The sequence below is a fragment of the Erpetoichthys calabaricus genome, chromosome 2 (assembly GCF_900747795.2).
Source record: "Erpetoichthys calabaricus chromosome 2, fErpCal1.3, whole genome shotgun sequence".
Classification (NCBI taxonomy): domain Eukaryota; kingdom Metazoa; phylum Chordata; class Cladistia; order Polypteriformes; family Polypteridae; genus Erpetoichthys; species Erpetoichthys calabaricus.
This window is the reverse complement of record NC_041395.2, coordinates 326,865,732-326,885,553: the sequence shown is the minus strand read 5'-3', so window position 1 is coordinate 326,885,553 and position 19,822 is coordinate 326,865,732.

The window sequence follows — 19,822 nt, the reverse complement described above, 5'->3', positions numbered from 1 at the left end:
TTCAATGCAATATTGACGAAAAGGTATTTCCAAATATTGTTTTGACTGAAGTGTTACAGTAAACATTTAAAGTTTAAAAAGTATTTACGTGTTAATTTCAAAGCCAAAAAGAACGAAAACATATAACTCAACGAATACTTCTAACGCAACATGAAACATAAATGCAGAGCAGGTTAGAGATTATGAAAGTACTAAAATTCAAAAGCCTCAAAAAACTGATAGTAAAGAACACATTAGCGCTAAGAAATGGAAATTACTATTTGGTGAAATAATGGAACAGCGAAAAGAGATCGAATATATGGACATAGGTGATATGACAGAAGTATGTAGATATTGTTTGGCTTTAAAGTTTAAGTCGGAGACTTGTAGATCGTCTAATTCGTGTTGCCATCAGGGAAAAGTAGCGTTTCTTCCCAATGAAGAGGTGTATCCGCGAGAATGAAAAGATTTACTGTTAGGTGGAAGTGAAATCCACATACGTGAGTGACAGAGATGCAAAGTGGCTGGCACGTAGTGCAGGCCAGGGGGTTGGTGAGCAAAGCGAGCAGAGGGTGAAGCCCACTAGTTTATCTAAAATAGAAGCAACAAAATGTACTAATGGAAATAACAATAAAAGGGACAACATATAAAACCAAGGAAAACAAACCTTGGCAGTTGAGAGAAGGACCTGAAAGGAAGCAGGCTGAGGATACCTTCCCCCCTCTTAGGAACCTGAAGGCTGCCATCCAAAAGAGCCCCCCAAAGTGGCAGAAAGATTCTCCTTCAGAGCTTCACACAGATGCCAATGAGGTGACACCAAGGGGGGCTGGTGGCAAAGTGTTGGGTATCTGCAGTGTCCTTGCAGATACACTCAAGACCAAAGTGAATAAGGATCATGGAGCTCAGCTGGAATCCACAACTACCTGAAGGCAACAATCATGCCAATCTGCGAGCAGCAGTGTTATGGCACTCTGGGGTCCTGGAAAAAACCTTGCGAGGGATATACAATACAATACAATACAATACAATACAATACAATACAATACAATACAATACAATACAATACAATTTATTTTTGTATAGCCCCAAATCACACAAGAAGTGCTGCAATGGGCTTTAACATGCCCTGCCTCTTGACAGCCCCCCAGCCTTGACTCTCTAAGAAAAACTCCCAAAAAACCCTTGTAGGGAGAAAATGGAAGAAACCTTGGGAAAGGCAGTTCAGAGAGAGACCCCTTTCCAGGTAGATTGGGCATGCAGTGGGTGTCAAAAAGAAGAAAACAGAATAGAACAGAAGTTATCCTCAATACAGTATAAAAATAAAAATATTACAAGTACGGAGCAGAATTCAACAGTAGATCCATCCGTCCATCCATTTTCCAACCCATTGAATCCGAACACAGGGTCACAGGGGTCTGCTGGAGCCAATCCCAGCCAACACAGGGCACAAGGCAGGAATCAATACCGGGCAGGGTGCCAACCCACTGCAGGACACACACAAACACACCCACACACCAAGCACACACTAGGGCCAATTTAGAATCGCCAATCCACCTAACCAGCATGTCTTTGGACTGTGGGAGGACATGGGGAGAACATGCAAACTCCACGCAGGGAGGACCCGGAAAGCGAACCCATGTCCCCAGGTCTCCCAACTGCGAGGCAGCAGCGCTACCCACTGTGCCGCCCTCAACAGTAGATGATATCCCATAATATGATATGGATTTGTTTAGAGTTCTGAAGACCTCGGCCATCAAGCTGCCACCCCCACTTGGCCAACACCACACCTGAGACAGCGCTGGGCCAGCCAATCAGATGAAAGGACCGCTCTATCTGACGATTCCTGCGATCCTCCATCAGAGATGACTTTACCTTAGGCAGGCAAAACAACTTGGCAGGTGGGCCGTGGCACCAAGTACCACATTTGACTACTGAGAAGAGAAACAGAATAGGTGAGGGTTACAATTGTAGCAGATCCACTGTAGAGCCTTAAGTGCTGATGGTGTACCTTAAACTGAACACTCCTTTAGTTCAGTAAACACAGATGTGCAGTGGTGGCTTTGTCTCCCTGATACAAAGACACGCACATCAGTAAAGTAAGGTGAGTTGCATTCTGGTCACCACACCAATGGTTAAGATTCTTCACCCAGATTCCAATGAGAAATGCACTGATAATGCACTGATAAAGGGGATATCTTCATGGATTTGGACTTGGTTGATGACATAGCACTTCTATCTTGTATGTCCTGTGCTGACTATTGTGTTATTAGGTCTGGAAAGTTCCAGAATACCACAGATATCTCTGCTGGAGACAGCCTCATTTTGTAGCCCAGCTATCACCAGCTGATCAATGTCAAAGAGCTGGTAATGACTGAGATGCCCAGATCCCTCAAATAGCAACACTCATTGGGACATCAGACTCTCCATCCAACCAATTCTCCAGTTATCATAGTCTGGAAAGATTCAGAATATCTTGGATATCTCTGTAGGAAACATGGATAATAGCTGACAACCTTGATTTCCTAGATTGGTCACTGGGGATGATTGTGGTGCCCTGATCCCAGCATGAAAACAGGATTCATCAGTCCAAAAGATACACCAAGATATTGTGCATACGGAAAGACCCAGAATAACCTGGACACCTCTCTTAAAGATTTGGACATAGGTAACAGACTTGCTTTCCTAGACTGGTCTTGAAAGACTAGTGCCAAGGAACTGGAGATCACTGAGATGGCCAGATTCCATAAAAACACAATTCATTGGTGCAGCAGTAACTCCATCCAACCAATTCCTTGGTCATCATGATCTGGAATGATGCAGGTTACATTGGACACCTCTCCAGGGGAGATGAATGTAGGTGATGGCCTTGGTTTCCTCAATTGGTCACCGACTGAGCAGTGCCAAGGAGCTGAAGATGATTGAGATGTCCAGATGCCCACAAAATCAGTAGATATGCCATCCCACCAGTACTCTGGTCATCATGGTCTAGAAAGATCCAGATTACACTGGACACCCCTACAGGAGAGATGGATGTAGGTGATGGCCTTGCTTTTCTAGACTGGTCTTGAGAGACTAGTGCCAAGGAACTGGAGGTCAGTGAGATGGCCAGATCCAATAAAAACACAATTCATTGGTACGGCAGAAACTCCATCCAAACAATTCCCTGGTCATCATGATCTGGAATGATCTTGGACACCTCTGAAGGGGAGATGGACGCAGGTGATGGCCTTGGTTTCTTCGATTGGTCACCAACTGAGTAGTGACAAGGAGCTGAAGATGATTGAGATGCCCACAAAACCAGTATTGATCATTACAGCAGATACTCAATCCCATCAATTCTCTGGTCATCATGGAAATTACATTGGATACCTCATGGACAGATGGACATTGGTGATTGCCTTGATTTTCTTAGATCGGACACCACATAACCAGGGTGAAGGACGTGTCTCAGAGTTCACTGGTAGACCCTCAGTTCAACCCATTCTCCAGTACACTGCTGAGACCCAGACTGCAAATGTCAGCCCTCGAGAACCTTGATGTTTCCAACATGTGGTGGCAAGTTCTTTGAGAACCCTACATCATACAAATGGACAGCAATTCTCCAACAATTGAGTTTTCACCCTTCACCAGAGGTTCATCTTCTTGAAGTATTGGACACTGAACAGGCCTGTTGGGCCGCTATGGCAGATCCATGTAGGGATGACTTGAAAAGATCTGGTGCCGTGGGACTTTGCTCTGCACTCTCCGTGTCAAAAAGTCCACAGACTGTTCACTCATTGGCGTCCATGCTGGGTCACATGTTGCCCCCATGTGAGGGATTAAACCTAAAAGCTGCCATATTAGAGGTTGCCCACTCAGCATATTGGATGGCTGTTTTCAGCACACCCAACTTTACCATGCCCCCAAAGCTTCTGATCTGGAGTGGGATAAAACGGAAGTCTCGGTGCGTGCATTCCTTGCTGATTCCTTGGGATTAGCGGCCTCTTCTTATGCTTCATTATGCAGCTGGAATGGCAAGGTAGCCGCTGTTTGCAGTCAAATAACAACGGTGCAATTCCTGAAAGGAACGATCTTCAAAGCATTAACGGGTCACTAGCTCGGGTACAAAGCAAAGATTTATTTTCATACTCCCACTCTTTGTTCCCAGAGTTTAAAGAAGACAGGTTGGGCTCAATGAGTCGATGCCGGTTATTAATGAAGTCACCAATTAGAGCGCTGCAGAACGGCTGCCTGCAAACAATGGCTGCATAGAAGCCAGAAAAGGAACTGGCGCTCTGATATTAAAGTTATCAGAATCACTTGGAGGGCCGAGGAGGGGATACTGGGGGGGCTGTGTGGTGCAGGTACACACAGGCATGCACTCCTCACACTCACGCACACACGCACACCCCCGCCACAGAGCTCTGCCCTGCTGTCACATTGGAATTTAACTTCTTATGACTAATAGAACTTCACTAATTGCATCCAGATGGAATAATATTAGTTATTTAGTGGGCACTGCGCTCCCTCGGATAGCTGGATTACCCCGTAGATCACTGGCATTTCATTCCAACTGAACTCAAACGTCAAATATATAGCTCCTTAAACAGACACGAAGAATACAGGAATAGTGGAGTAGGACAGGACAGCAAAAGCTGGAGTCAAGGAGGCCAGGATGGAGTGTCTGATGTTAAAGTTGCAGGCCAGGGTTCATCCTCCCAGAGAAGAGAATGATGCCAGTCCATGAGCAAGTCATTCGCAAAATGTCACATTCCTGATCTGCGGTCGATACTGCTGGACTGGATTTGCCTTTCCCTTCAGGACCATGTGCTGGATAGAGAAGGTCTGATTAAGGAGGGACAAGGAAGCAGATGTGGGAGACCCTGATTCCTTAGTGAATGTGGGGGCATGTGTTAATGGGAGGGACTGGCATTCTGTCCAGAGTTGTGTCCCACTACCTGGATGGGCTCCTCTCCTAACAGTAAACTTGACCAAGCAGGTTTGATTGTGGATCGACATGTAAGAAAGTTCAGTCGAGGTCTCCACTTGTAAAGTATATTCAAATGATGTTTATTATGGAAAGGTGACATACTGAAAGAAAGTAAGTAGAATTGCCATCTCCATACATGCAGGGATATGGGGTTGATACACAGCCGGGACTTTTCATGTTCTCCTAGTGTCTATGTGGATGTTCTCTGGATGCTCTCACATCTCGTGCAAGTCCAAGTCAGGTTAATGGGCAACTGAAAGCTGAATCCATAAGGATAAACGTACAAGGGGCAGGAGGCTGAGCTTCACTGGACTGGCATCCCATCCAGGAATGGTTCCTGCTTTCTTCACTTTGCCGCTTGGATAAGTTCTGCCCGTGACAATAAACTAGACAGAGCAGGCTTGATAAAGGAGGGACAAGGAAGAAGATGTAGGAGACCCTGACTCCTAAGTGATTGTGGGTATATGTGTTCGTGTCCCCTGGGATGGACTGGCATTCAGTGCAGAGTTGTGTCCCACTGCCTGGATGGGCTCTGCCACTAATAGTAAACTTGACCGAGTAGATTTGATTGTGGATTGACATGTAAGAAACTTCAGTTGAGGTCTCCACTTGTAAAGTATATTCATCTATCCATCCATCCATTTTCCAACCCGCTGAATCCGAACACAGGGTCATGGGGGTCTGCTGGAGCCAATCCCAGTCAACACAGGGCACAAGGCAGGAAACAATCCTGGGCAGGGTGCCAACCCACCGCAGGACACACACAAACACACCCACACACCAAGCACACACTAGGGCCAATTTAGAATCGCCAATCCACCTAACCTGCATGTCTTTGGAATGTGGGAGGAAACCGGAGCGCCTGGAGGAAACCCACGCAGACACGGGGAGAACATGCAAACTCCACGCAGGGAGGACCCAGGAATCGAACCCAGGTCCCCAGATCACCCAACTGCGAGGCAGCAGCGCTACCCACTGCGCCACCGAAAGTATATTCAGATGATGTTTATTATGGAAAGGTGGCATATTGAAATAAAGTAAGCTGAACCTTTGTCTCCAAAGATGCAGGGACATGGGGTCGATACACAGCCGGGACTTTTCATGTTCTCAGAGTGACTGTGTGGATGTTCTCTGGATGCTCTCACATCTCAGAAGCATGCAGGTCAGGCTGATGAATGTAAAATGGGCAGGAGGCTGAGCTTCACTCAACTGGCATCCCATCCAGGAATGGTTCCTGCTTTCTTCACTGTGCCGCTTGGATAAGCTCTGCCTGTTACAATAAATTAGACAGAGCAGGTTTAATAAAGGAAGGACAAGGAAGCAGATGCTGGGCACTCTGACTCTTCAGTGAATGTGAGTGTCCCCTGGAATGGACTGCCATTTTGTCCGGGGGTTGTGTCCTGCCTTGAACTCCATGCTGCTTGAATTGTCTCCACCCTAGCCATAAACTTGATGGAGTAGGTTAGATCATGGATCGACGACTAGAAAACTTTAGCAGAGTGTTTCTATTGTAAAACACTTTCAGATGGTGTTTATTATGGAAAGGTGACACATTAAATTAAAGTAAGTAGAGCTGCCATCTCCATAGATGCAGGGACATGTGGTCAATACACAGCTGGGACATTTCATGTTCTCATAGTGTCTGTGTGGATGTTATTATCAGGTCAGGTTCATGGGCAACTCGAAGCTGAATCCATACGGATGAATGTAAAAGTGGCAGGAGGCTGAGCTTCACTCGACTGGCATCTCATCCAGGAATGGTTCCTGCTTTCTTCACTATGCCGCTTGGATAAGCTTTGCCTGTTACAACAAATTAAACAGAGAGAGCAGGTCTGATAAAGGAAGGACACGGAAGCAGATGTAGGAGACCCTGATTCTTCACTGAATGTGAATGTCCCCTGCAATAGACTGTCATCCCATGCTGCTTGGATCGTCGAGTAGGTTAGATAATGGAATGACGACTGGAGAACTTCAGCAGAGCATTCGACATGTAAAGCGCATTCAGGTGGTGTTTTTTATGGAAAGATGCTTTTTAAAAAATAATTAGAGTTGCCGCATCATCCATCCAGGGATGCACGTTCAGTTCATAGCCAGGATGTTTCATGTTCTCTCTGAGTCTGTGTGATTTTCCTCAGGATGCTGTCACATCCCAGAAACTTGCAGGTCAGGTTGTTAGGCGATTGTAAGTTGGATCCATATGAATGAATATAAATGCGGCAGGAGGCTAAACTCCACGGCTGCTTCTTGTCATTCCATCTGAGGCTGTTTCCTGCCTTCCACCTCATTGTGCTTGGATTGTCTCCACACCAAACATAAACTTGATGGAGTGGGTTTGATGACGGGTTTACAATTTTCAGAACTGCAGTAGACCTCCCTGCTTATAAAGTAACTTCAGATGGTGCTTATTTGGGAAAGGCACTATATTAAAGTAAAGTAAACAGCACCTCAATTTCATAGATCCAGTGACCAGGTTCAATACAAAGCCAGGACTTCACATGTTCTCCTAGTGTTCTTGTGGATTTTCTCTGGATGCTTTCAAATTCCATACACATGCTGGTCAGGAGAATGGATGACTCAAAGTTGAATCCACACGAAGGAATGTACAGTCATATGAAAAAGTTTGGGAACCCCTCTCAGCCTGCATAATAATTGACTCTCCTTTCAACAAAAAAAGATAACAGTGGTATGTCTTTCATTTCCTAGGAACATCTGAGTACTGCGCTGTTTTCTGAACAAAGATTTTTAGTGAAGCAGTATTTAGTTGTATGAAATGAAATCAAATGTGAAAAACTAGCTGTTCACAAATGTGGGTCCCCTTGTCATTGTGCTGATTTGAATGCCTGTCACTGCTCAGTGCTGATTATTTACAACACCAAATTGGTTGGATGAGCTCGTTAAGCCTTGAACTTCATAGACAGGTGTGTCCCATCATGAGATATAAAGGTATTTAAGGTGGTCAATTGCAAGTTGTGCTTCCTTCCCTTTGACTCTCCTCTGAAGAGTGACAGCATGGGATCCTCAAAGCAACTCTCCAAAGATCTGAAAACAAAGATTGTTGAGTCTCATGGTTTAGGGGAAGGCTACAAAAAGCCATCTCAGAGGTTTCAACTGTAAGGAATGGAATCAGGAAATGGAAGGCCACAGGCACAGCTGCTGTTAAACCCAGCAGGTCTGGCAGGCCAAGAAAAATACAGGAGCGGCATATGAGCAGGATTGTGAGAATGGCTACAGACAACCCACAGATCACCTCCAAAAACCTACAAGAACATCTTGCTGCAGATGGTGTATCTGGACATCGTTCTACAATTCAGCGCAATTTGCACAAAGAACATCTGTATGGCAGGGTGATGAGAAAGAAGCCCTTTCTGCACTCACACCACAAACAGAATTGCTTGTTGTATGCCAATGCGCATTTAGACAAGCCAGATTCATTTTGGACTGATGAGACAAAAATTGAGTTATTTGGTCAAAACAAAAAGCGTTTGCATGGTGGAAGAAAAACACAGGATTCAAAGAAAAACACCTGCTACCTACTGTCAAATTTGGTGGAGGTTCCATCATGCTGTGGGGCTGTGTGGCTAGTTCAGGGACTGGGGCCCTTGTTAAAGTCGAGGGTCGTATGAATTCAACCCAATATCTACAAATTCTTCAGGATAATGTTCAAGCATCAGTCACAAATTTGAAGTTACGCAGGGGTTGGACAAGACAACGACCCAAAACACAGTTCTAAATCTACAAAGGCATTCATGCAGAGGGGGAAGTACAATGTTCTGGAATGGCCGTCACAGTCCCCTGACTTGAATATCATCGAAAATCTATGGGATGATTTGAAGCAGGCTGTCCATCAAATTGAACTGAACTAGAGAGATTTTGTATGAAAGAATGGTCAGAAAGGGCGGCACGGTGGCGCAGTGGGTAGCGCTGCTGCCTCGCAGTTGGGAGAGCTGGGGACCTGGGTTCGCTTCCCGGGTCCTCCCTGCGTGAAGTTTACATGTTCTCCCCGTGTCTGCGTGGGTTTCCTCCGGGCGCTCCGGTTTCCTCCCACAGTCCAAAGACATGCAGGTTAGGTGGATTGGCGATTCTAAATTGGCCCTAGTGTGTGCTTGGTGTGTGGGTGTGTTTGTGTGTGTCCTGCGGTGGGTTGGCACTCTGCCCAGGATTGGTTCCTGCCTTGTGCCCTGTGTTGGCTGGGATTGGCTCCAGCAGACCCCCGTGAACATGCAAACTCCACGCAGTTCGCTTCCCGGGTCCCCAAATCCAGAAAATGCCCTAGCAAAATCAAAAATGAATAAGAGAGAATTTGAGACACTCCTTGAATACCCGGTGGTACAGTCCAGTCCTTCTGCTACATTACATAAACAAAATGCATACAGAGCATTATAAAATTACGAGGGAGAATCAAGCTAAAGTTAGGAAATGGGATTTATCAGAAAAGAGATTGAACCTTAACAAAACTGATCATGTCATTCTCAATGTCATCTCCACCCTTCTCAATGCACTTGCATTGAGGTTTTGTCTCATCCTCGCTACCACTCGTGCACCCGAGTTATTGTCGAACACTCCATGCCAAGGGGTACTACATTCACTAGTGTGAGTTACTGTGACTTGCTGGAGACCAATGTGAAGCCTGCTATTCGATCCAAGCGGTGGGGACTGCTGTCTCGAGGGGTCCGTTTGCTGCAAGTCAGTGACACACACACTGCTGAGAACACCAAGGCTTGTCTGCAGAAACGCAAGTCTGAGGTATTGCCACATCCTCCTTATTCGCCAGATTTGGCACCGTGGGATTTTCACCTTTTTGGACTGCTAAATAAACTTCTGGGTGGTCGTCGTGGACAGATGACGACGTGAAGAAAGCGGTGCATGAGTGGCTGAGAGGACGAGACAAAACCTTTTATTCTGCTGGCTCTTCCAGGCAGATGGCGCAAGTGCATTGGCAAGGGTGGAGACGACATGGAGAAATGACAGCATCAGTTTTGTTAAGGTTTGTTCCATTTTCTGATAAATCCCATTTTCTAACTTTAGCTTGACTCCCCCTCGTATATAACCATACACATAATTATATATAACTTTGTAAACAAAGCAGCAAACTTAAGCTCGGGCAAAAACTCTGAGTGAACCTTAACAAATACTGTAGTTACAATACAATACAATACAATTTATTTTTGTATAGCCCAAAATCACACAGGAAGTGCCGCAATGGGCTTTAACAGGCCCTGCCTCTTGATAGCCCCCCAGCCTTGACTCTCTAAGAAGACAAGGAAAAACTCCCAAAAAAACCTAGTAGGGTAGGTAGTTAGTAAAAGGTGCCTTAATACGTCCTCTGACTAGCAGCAGATATGGCAGCCATAAACAATATGGCTGTGGCCTTGCAGAGATAATCACAAAATGTTGGCCACCATCCTAAAATACAAAACACAAAATGACACTATGGGGACATCACTGTAATTGCAATCACATACTTAAAGAATAAGGAAAATGTGTACAAAAATTGCAAAATTGCTCCTAGGACCCCCTAAATGAATGTTTATCACAAGTCCAATGATGCAGACATGTTGGGAATGATGGTGACATTGTTTCAGATTAAGTTCTTATAATGGGAGGGGGGTGGGTGTAGGGTCATCACACAGTTGCCATCAATAAAATGAAGAGGGGTGAACAAGAACAAAAAGAGTAGGTTAGGTCGTGAAGCAGGGGTCTTAGAGAAAACATCAGGAATGGGAACGGTACACATACAAGAGGCAGGAGCAGCTACCTGCCTCTGAAAGGGGAAATATGGGGAATAATAATAATAATAATTCTTTACATTTATATAGCGCTTTTCTCACTACTCAAAGCGCTCTCCACACATGGAGGACCCGGGGAGCAAACCCACAATCTCCTTACTGCAAAGCAGCAGCACTACCACTGTGCCACCTGTGGGGAAGGATAATCCTATTACACCATCCTTCACTAAACCATTTTTGTTTCTCTCAAACTTGAGGACAATTTTGGGGAAAATCAATGATGCTACCTCTGGTCCCACAACACTGGCTTCATAAAGGAAGATGTGACTAGAAGTTGTGGTCCCCAGGGGGCGGTGCAGCTCCCCCTAACAAAGTAGAATGGCTCCCCGAATCGCAGCAGGCTGTTCTTTTTATGTGATACATGGAAGTACTTCTGGTGTCCTGAAACTGTGGCCTTTGAAGCACTTCCAGATAAGGCTGGAGCCTGACGAAGTAGAACTCTCTAGTCCCCTTAGGGCCAACCCCGGCAGCACCTATGGAACACAACAGGGCTAAGCCAATGAACTACTGTAGTGAATTTCCCCTTGGGATTAATAAAGTATCTATCTATCTATCTATCTATCTATCTATCTATCTATCTATCTATCTATCTATCTATCTATCTATCTATCTATCTATCTATCTATCTATCTATCTATCTATCTATCTATCTATCTATCTATCTATCTATCTATCGTTCCCAATGTGCCCTATGGGAATCAGCAAAGGTGACGTAATCCAGGGTAGCTGTCATCTAGCTCCTCGTGGAAAATAATGCCCAAGGCAAGCTGCCTTCCTCTGTCCTCCCATGCCAGTGATGTCCCAACTGGGTAAGGATCTCAGTTCAGTTCCAGGCAGGATGCCAATCTCTGCATGGCATTCCTCACAAAGTCCATTGTTAATACCAACCCTGCTCTTGATGATGACGCTGCCATTAAAAAGCAAGCAATTACATTACGAAACTCTAACAGACTGTTGGTCCCACATATCCCTTTCCTTTAAGTTCCTGTGTGGGGCTGAATTTTGTTTGCCAATCAAGCGTAGCGCTGGCTAATGCTGCAAACTCATCTTTTGATTGTTTTCCACGAGTTATAAAATGTTTGATAGAAAAGTAAGAAAAAAAGTCAAAGTCTGTACCCCCTGAGGAACAAGAAACTGTTAGAGGATTAAGGGGGAACAAGTCATTAGCATTCCATATATACGAGGTGAGGCACAAAAATAACTGCATTGGTAAAAAAAAATATTTATTGATGAATGACAGCATTCTAAACATTGTCACCTTCTATATACTCCCCCTCTTGATCTCTACACCCCTCCATACCTCCATACGTATCTTCCATCGATTAAAACAGTACTGGCAGTCTTCTTGCTTGAAGATCTTCAACAGGCTTGCCATTTTTGTCTTCACTTCATTTATTGAAGAAAAAGGTTTTCCCTTCAGGTCACTTTGATTTTCGGGCATAAGTAAAAATCACAGGGAGCTAAAACAGGTGAATAGGGAGGATGATCGAGGACAGGAATGTTTTTGTCAGTCAAAAACTGCTTTACGGAAAAAATGAAACTTCACGAGAAATTTTTTTTCACCCAACATTATCGCGGCAACTCGTGTAAATACTGACTGGGCTACGCACAGGATATACCTAGCCGGTCGGCAGTTTGAGAGGGCGTGTAGGAGGGGTTATAGTTCTATGATTCACGTCCGGCTGACCTCCAGACAATTTAACAGGAAAGCCCCAAGCCCAGTCAGGTTATTTTTGTGTCTCACCTCATACAATGGCTACAGTTACTAGTTAAAGTAGGTCTCAGGAAATAGATACGTAATTGTGGTTGCCAAGCAATGACAATGGAAGATCCAGTTAAGGATTGCTTGGACACAGAGCACAATGTCGAGATTTAGTGGAGATTCTGCCCAAATTCACAGATTCTAACTTAATAGGGAAATGATCTTTAGGTATTTTCACTTATTTTCAACTATGATTTTTTTACTTTAAGTTTTGATTCGGCAAATCTGCCATGTTGTTCTTCCTAGTTTTTATCCTCCCATTCCACTTGACTATTGTTTTTCAGTCTATGCCTTCATTTCCTAGTTTGTTGCTCTTCTTTCTTGAGATGAGCATTGCAATCTTCATATCACAATGTGGAGTATTCACTGTCAAAAAGTCCTTGTGATCTTTGAAAACTCATTGCTTGTGAAACCTGGCATTGGCGATATTGTCCAGGACAGCTAACGCTGCCATTGCCAGTTATGCCGAGCCACACACAGTACACCCTTCTATAGTCAAATGCACTCATTTGATGCTATTTCCAACATCGAAGACAGCTGCATTGAGAGAACATGTCAAGTACCTGCAATATAATTCATTCAAGAACATCAGAATGTGGCTCACATGTACAATGAAATGAGATTTTCTGTCCGTTTCATTGTCTTTCTGCCTGGCATCGCTAAAATTCCACCACTGTAGTACTTATGGATTGTTGAAACTTGCCAATTTTTCACACAGGTTTGTGCTTAAGAAATCCTGTAAGAAATGGCTTACACAGGTTTCAGAGCATAAACACATTTTATTTATGAGGGCCCAGGACTAAGGATCTGAATTCAGGTCCTAAATATACTGACTCGCAAGGGACAGTAGAAAGGAAATGAAAAATGACCAGGAGAATCGTCAGTCAAAAGAATGGCTCAAAACCGTCAGTCAAGGAGATGTTTCATCAAAGCCAAATTCTGAGTCGAAAACAATAACGGGGACTTAAAAAAACAGAAAAACTTAATAACGCTGCAAAAAACAAAGTTCATTCATCAAGCTCAGATACCCTGGGGTGACCTTTATGTTGTCGCCAGGTTGATGTCATAAATTAGAACACCCTGTGGAATTCTTGGTGAGACCTCCATGGAGACATCAGAAACTGAAACTTAAAACCTTGGAGCCTAAATCAGAAACAAAAATTACAAGAAAAAAAAACGAGATTAAACTGTCTATCCCAAAAGAGGTTCTAGACAAAATCCAACCCCATATTTGAATTCCTTGAGTCACAAAAGGCATATATTTCTGATAGAGATTGATGGGAACTGCACAATTTACACACACACACACAAAAAAAAATCATTAAAGTTGGATCTCATAACACTAAGAAGAAAATGGCAACATCTTTAAGAAAGTTTTGAAAATTCACTGTACGTCAGTGCTATGCAGCCAGCACAGGGGTTAATATGTACAGTATATGAAGTCTCAATAGCAATCAAAAGTTAACAATTCATGCAGGATGTCCATTAAGGATAGGATCCATCCAGGATATGTGATGCCGATTAGGACATGACAGAGTGTTTCGATGTCCGACGTGAAGCAATATGGCCGCACACAAAAGATATCAAGCAATGTTTTTACCTGCTTACCCATTCCTAGGTGTTGCAGCAGAATCAAATAGTCTTACATTTATATAGTGCCACACGTTAAAAGTGTCATCCCAAAGTGCTCCAAAGTGTTTTAAAGATATAAAGGGTTGCTGATTTCAAGTGCTGGTAGTTTCCATGGTGAGCCCCCAGTGCTGGGGTGGGTGAACTTTGGCACTAAGCCACATTAACTACCGATGACTGGCTGCTGTTGAGATGTGTTATGGCATAACCATCAGCTTATGTGCCATTTTAGCTGGTAGGCAAACTATGTTGCCTAATGTTTACTCATGGCATCGCTGGCACTTTCAGGTGGTCTCCTTGTTGATGACTCAATTTCTTTACAGTCTACACCCCTTAGAGGCCTCATAGAGAATCCCCTCCAGCTCAGTTACGTGACACAGACATTGACATGCATTCCCATCAACCCCCCTGTCCCCCTCCCCACACACACACATACAAACAACCTACCCCCCCCCCCCCCCCCACCAAGGCTCCTGTCAGCATCTGGCCTCACAGAGCTGGACGTTTCTATTAAAATGCAGCAGCAGCATTCCATTTTTAACACCTGTTAGTCCCAATTTTCTTTCTGGAGGACGCTGCATATTCCAAATCATTTATCACTTGCAAAGTGTTTCCAGATGTGCGGTTGCTCAGGCATCGGCTCGCTTGCCTTGGGCCAACCTTTTCGAAACGCATTAAAATTCAGATTGCCTGCAAAAAGTTCAGACACTGATACTTCAGCGTGTTGATGTCTGGTAATTATTAGTCCAAATTATGGCTCACATGTGACCCTGACAAGGTGCACCAAGAAAGGGGTAAAAAAAAGAAGCCCCCCCGAACCCTCCCTCCCTTTAGAGTGCAGCACTCCAGATTTCACGCACTCTTGCAATGCGTTCCAGACGACTGGGATGTCAATCAGAAACAATAAGGCAAATCACCTTGTGAAAACAGAATTATGAAGCACCCTGGCGGCCCTCTGTGGGGAGGAGGCTGCTCACTGAGAAGAGGCGAGTTCAGCGGAGCTTCACCTATCAGGGTGGGAGGCTGAGGACTGGGAACTCAAAAAGTAAGTCTTCTGCTTTAAAGCTCTGTCCATACTGAGCACCTAATAATAATAATAATAATAATATGTTTTATCTATATAGTTCCTTTCCCATGCTCAGAGCACTTCACAAATAATCAAATTGGTAGCTCAGAAAAAGATCATATTACTAACACCAAATACAACCTTAATTTAAGAAGACTTGCAACAACTGAGATACAACTGCTTCCATTTCTTTGGCTCTTCCAGTTTGGAGCACATGCAGGAGAAGTGAACTGCTCATTGCCACATGGTGTCAGAAGTGGGATTTGAACTCATAATATCAGGGACTGAAGTCCAAAGTCTTAACCACTTTGCCCCTTACAACCATTCACTTATTTGCCTGACACTTTAATCCAAGGCGACTTTCCACATTTGAGAGATAACTGCTTCCATTTCTTTTGTACTTCCAGTTAGAACACAAGCAGGTGAAATGACTTGCTCATGGTCAAATGGTGTCAGTAGTGGGATCTGAATTCACAATATCAGGGGCTGAAGTCCAAAGCCTTAACCACTATGCCCCTTACAACCATTCACTTATTTGCCTGATACCTTAATCCAAAGCGACTTTCCACATTTGAGAGATAACTGCTTCCATTTCTTTTGTACTTCCAGTTAGAACACAGGCAGGTGAAATGACTTGCTCATGGTCAAATGGTGTCAGTAGTGGGATCTGAATTCACAATATCAGGGGCTGAAGTCCAAAGCCTTAACCACTATGCCCCTTACAACCATTCACTTATTTGCCTGACACCTTATTCCAAAGTAACTTTCCACATTTGAGATATAACTGCTTTCATTTATTTTGTACTTCCAGTTAGAGCACAGGCAGGTGAAGTGACTTGTTCATGGTCAAATGGTCTCAGTAGTGGGATCTGAATTCACAATATCAGGCTGAAGTCCAAAGCCTTAACCACGATGTTGCTTACAACCATTCACTTATTTGCCCGACACCTTAATAAAAGGCAAATTTCCTCATTTGAGATATAACTGCTTCAATTTCTTTGGTTCTTTCAGTTGGAGCACAAGGCAGATGAAGTGACTTGTTCATGATGACATGGTGTCAGTAGTGGGATTTGAACTTATAATATAAGGGACTGAAGTCCAAAGCCTTAACCACTAGACCCCTCTGCCCCTTTCAGTCGCCTCTTGTGTAGATCTGGCAAAGTCAAGATGTACGGCGTGGACCACACCATCCATGGCGTCCATTCATTGACTGAGGCAGCTGAATTTCATTCCAAGTGGTTCCTTAAACAGAGCTCAGTTTGTGCTTTTGACCCTCAAGTGCTGTGTGCTTCATGATAATGCATAGCCAGGGTCCACCAGGGCAACTCTTAGTGACAGTGGAGAAGGACGACTTACAATATATTACTTAGCATGAAAGGGCAGCAGTCACAGAGAAAGACACTTTATCAGATAAAGCTGTCTATGTTAGCAGTCACCATGAAGAATGCTAAATTAATAAACACATTGTTTGTTGTCAGTGGCCACCATGAATGGAGATATAGAAAAGAGTCCCTTTTTAACAGTCAACACGAAAGGCACTCCATAAAAGACAGTCTGCTTAAGTCACCTCACATTACGTGACTTTTCCAGCAATTTTCAGTCATTTCCATAATATTAGAGAGTTGGTGCCATGATCCTGTAAAGCTGGTCGTGTAATGTGACATGTCCAGTGACTCACAACCAACTAGCCTGCAACCCGCGCCGATAGATTTTGTGAACTGACAACCTATCTGGAAGTACAATGCATAGAATATGGGCACAAGAAATCTGGAACACAGAAGTCTTGAACCTCTCAGATTGAAGAGAAGCTTGTCTTGTGGTTTATATACTTAAGGAGAATGGAAAAAAGGGCTGAGACTGCGACTAAGCTCACTGCAGAAATTAACCCAGCGTGGGCTCTGTCAGGCCAGCACGCTATTCACTGGCAGTTCAAGACTGCCATACAGTCACTAAATGTGGCATGGCCTGTGATTTTTAGTCACGTAGACTGACATGGTGCAGCGAAGAGAGCGGCAACTGTGCTGAGCAAATCTGTCATGACAAGAAATCGCATAATGTGACATCAGCTTTATCAGCAGTAATGAAACGGGGTTTGTTAGCAGTGACAATAAACTGTGTGTTATAAAGTTTTAAAGTTAGACATTGCCAGTAGTCACCATGAATAGTGAGATACAAAATAAAGTCAGCTGAATCCTTAAAAGGTGCAATATGAACTGTCACGCACGGGCATCAGAGGACTGACCTCCTCACAGGCTCTATTGAGGTAAATAATAAATCACCATGGAAGAATGGGGGCGCTATCGCTAACACTGACATCTCCTTCTTTCCCATCCAGTAAGGGCAACTGACCCCCACCCCTTCCGATTCAGCATATGTTAAAACCCGGGCCTCCCAAAGGAGGCATCATTACTGGCACAAGGGTCCTGCCACACGGAGCTCCGCCTTCACGGTGACCTTTGGCTAAACAGCCCAACAAGCCTTATTTGTTTAATTTAAATATCCTGCATGACGGGAATCTCACATCGACGAGCGTTCCTTTTGTTTTGCCTTTTGTGTCCTCGGTCTAAATCTTCTTGTTTCGTGGAGCCTGCACCCATCCACAGAACTAAAGCATCAAGATTTACCATGAAAGGCGACTTATAAAAGAATCAGCAGTCACCATGAAGGCTTCTATATATGTTTTCAGCAATCATTTTGAAAGGCGCTATATCAAAGTTTCGCTCTTTACCAGGAATGGCAGTTTATAAAAAAAGTTTGTTTTTTAGGCAGTTCCCAAGAAAGGCACTATAGTAAATAAAGATTGCTAGCTGTCATCATGAAAGGCACTCTGTCAAATTAGTCCCAATAGGGATGCAGGAGCCTTCCCCAGGTAGCATAGGACAGCAGGCAGGAACAAACCCTGGCCAGGGTGCCAGTCCATCTCAGGGTAAACACACAAACAAACACCTACCACAACCACACACCAGGGCCAGTTTAGTGCCACCAATCCACCTGACCTGCATGTCTTTGGATCCAGGTCTCTATACTGTGAAGCAGCAGCGCTACCACTGCCCCACTATGCCACCCTTACCAAGTAAAGTCTAATAGCAAATGAAGATTTCGGCAGTCACCGTGAAAGGATTCATATGATTTATATGTATTTGCTTAACAGACATTTTTATCCAACGCGACCTACAGCAGAGGACAACATGATGGCGTAAACATCAGTTTTGAATGAGTCTGGGAAGAAGTGGAGCAGGACAAGGTTACAAAACTGATCATCACAAGTAAAAAGGTCAGAAAATAATTTTACAATTCCTGTAATTTTACAATTACAGCTATCAGTTAGAAATTTTACAAACAAGAGAGTCTTCAGATGCTTCACAAAAATGTTAAGGGGGGTCAGAATTCTGAATGGAGGCATATGGCTCGTTCCACCAGCTAGGAGCTACACATGAAAAGAGTCCGGTGTAACAGATGTCCTGGGACTTTGCCCCACCGGGACGCCTGGAGACGGGATGGACCGGGAGAGGGGCTATATCTTCCCCGGAATACAAGAGGGCGACCTCCCTGGATTGCATGGGGGCCACAGAGCTTGGAAGCTCAACCTTACTGGGAGATGTGGCCACCACCAGGGGGCGCCTGGACAACTCCGGAACCGTGGTCCGCAGCACTCTCGCCACAACCGGAAGTGCTGCCAGAAGAGGAGCTGGGTGCCTATGCACCACTTCCACCACACCCAGAAGTGCTGCCGGTTGTTAATTGTGGAGCACCTGGAGTACTTCCAGGTGAGCTATAAAAGGGGCCGCCTCACTCCATTCCAGGAGCTGGAGTCGGGTGGAGGAGGATGGAGCTTGCGTGTGAGGAGTGGAGGCGGCAGAAGAGAGAGAGTAACACCGTTTTTGTGCACTGTGGGTCTGGACTTTGTAATTAAACGTGTGTGTTTTGAAACATTTGGAGTCCATGTCTGTCTGTGTTCGGGTTCAAGGTTCACACTGGACTGAGATCTGAAACCACACAGTAGTGCAATCACCAGATGTTCTTCAACAGCACACTTGAATACACCTTTAAAAATAAAGGTGACAGAGCAATGCCATGGGGGAGCCATTTTTGGGTCCTAAAAATTCCCATCTACGTGATGGTCCCAGGAAGAAACTTTTTTTTTTTTTACTTAGATCTGTAACAGGCTCCACACAGTACAGTAAACAGGCACGAGTAGATGGTAATAGATTTGTGAAATACCAATATGTAATGATTTTTAAAGTATTCCTGCTGCATACAATAACACAGGCCAAGTCCAGGTTGTCTTAATGTGTTGGTGTCCTGCTAGGTAGCCTACCATACATTAAAGATTTCATTTTTTCCACATATTAAGAAGGTTTTCAAAGCAGAAAGAATAACCTTCATATGCAAAGAACCCGTCCCAGAATTAAATGGTTTTTTGTGAAGCAGGGGTTCTATGAGAAACCATACAACTCAGTAAAGAACCATAAAATGCCAATAAAGAGCCTATGATAGAGTCACCTGGCAAGAAATGTGGAGATTTATGAGAGAAAAGGGAGTGCTGGAGAAGTATGTAACAACGATTAAGGATATGTACAGTATAAGGGTGTCTACACACAAGTGAGAAGTAGAGTAGGAACAACAGATGG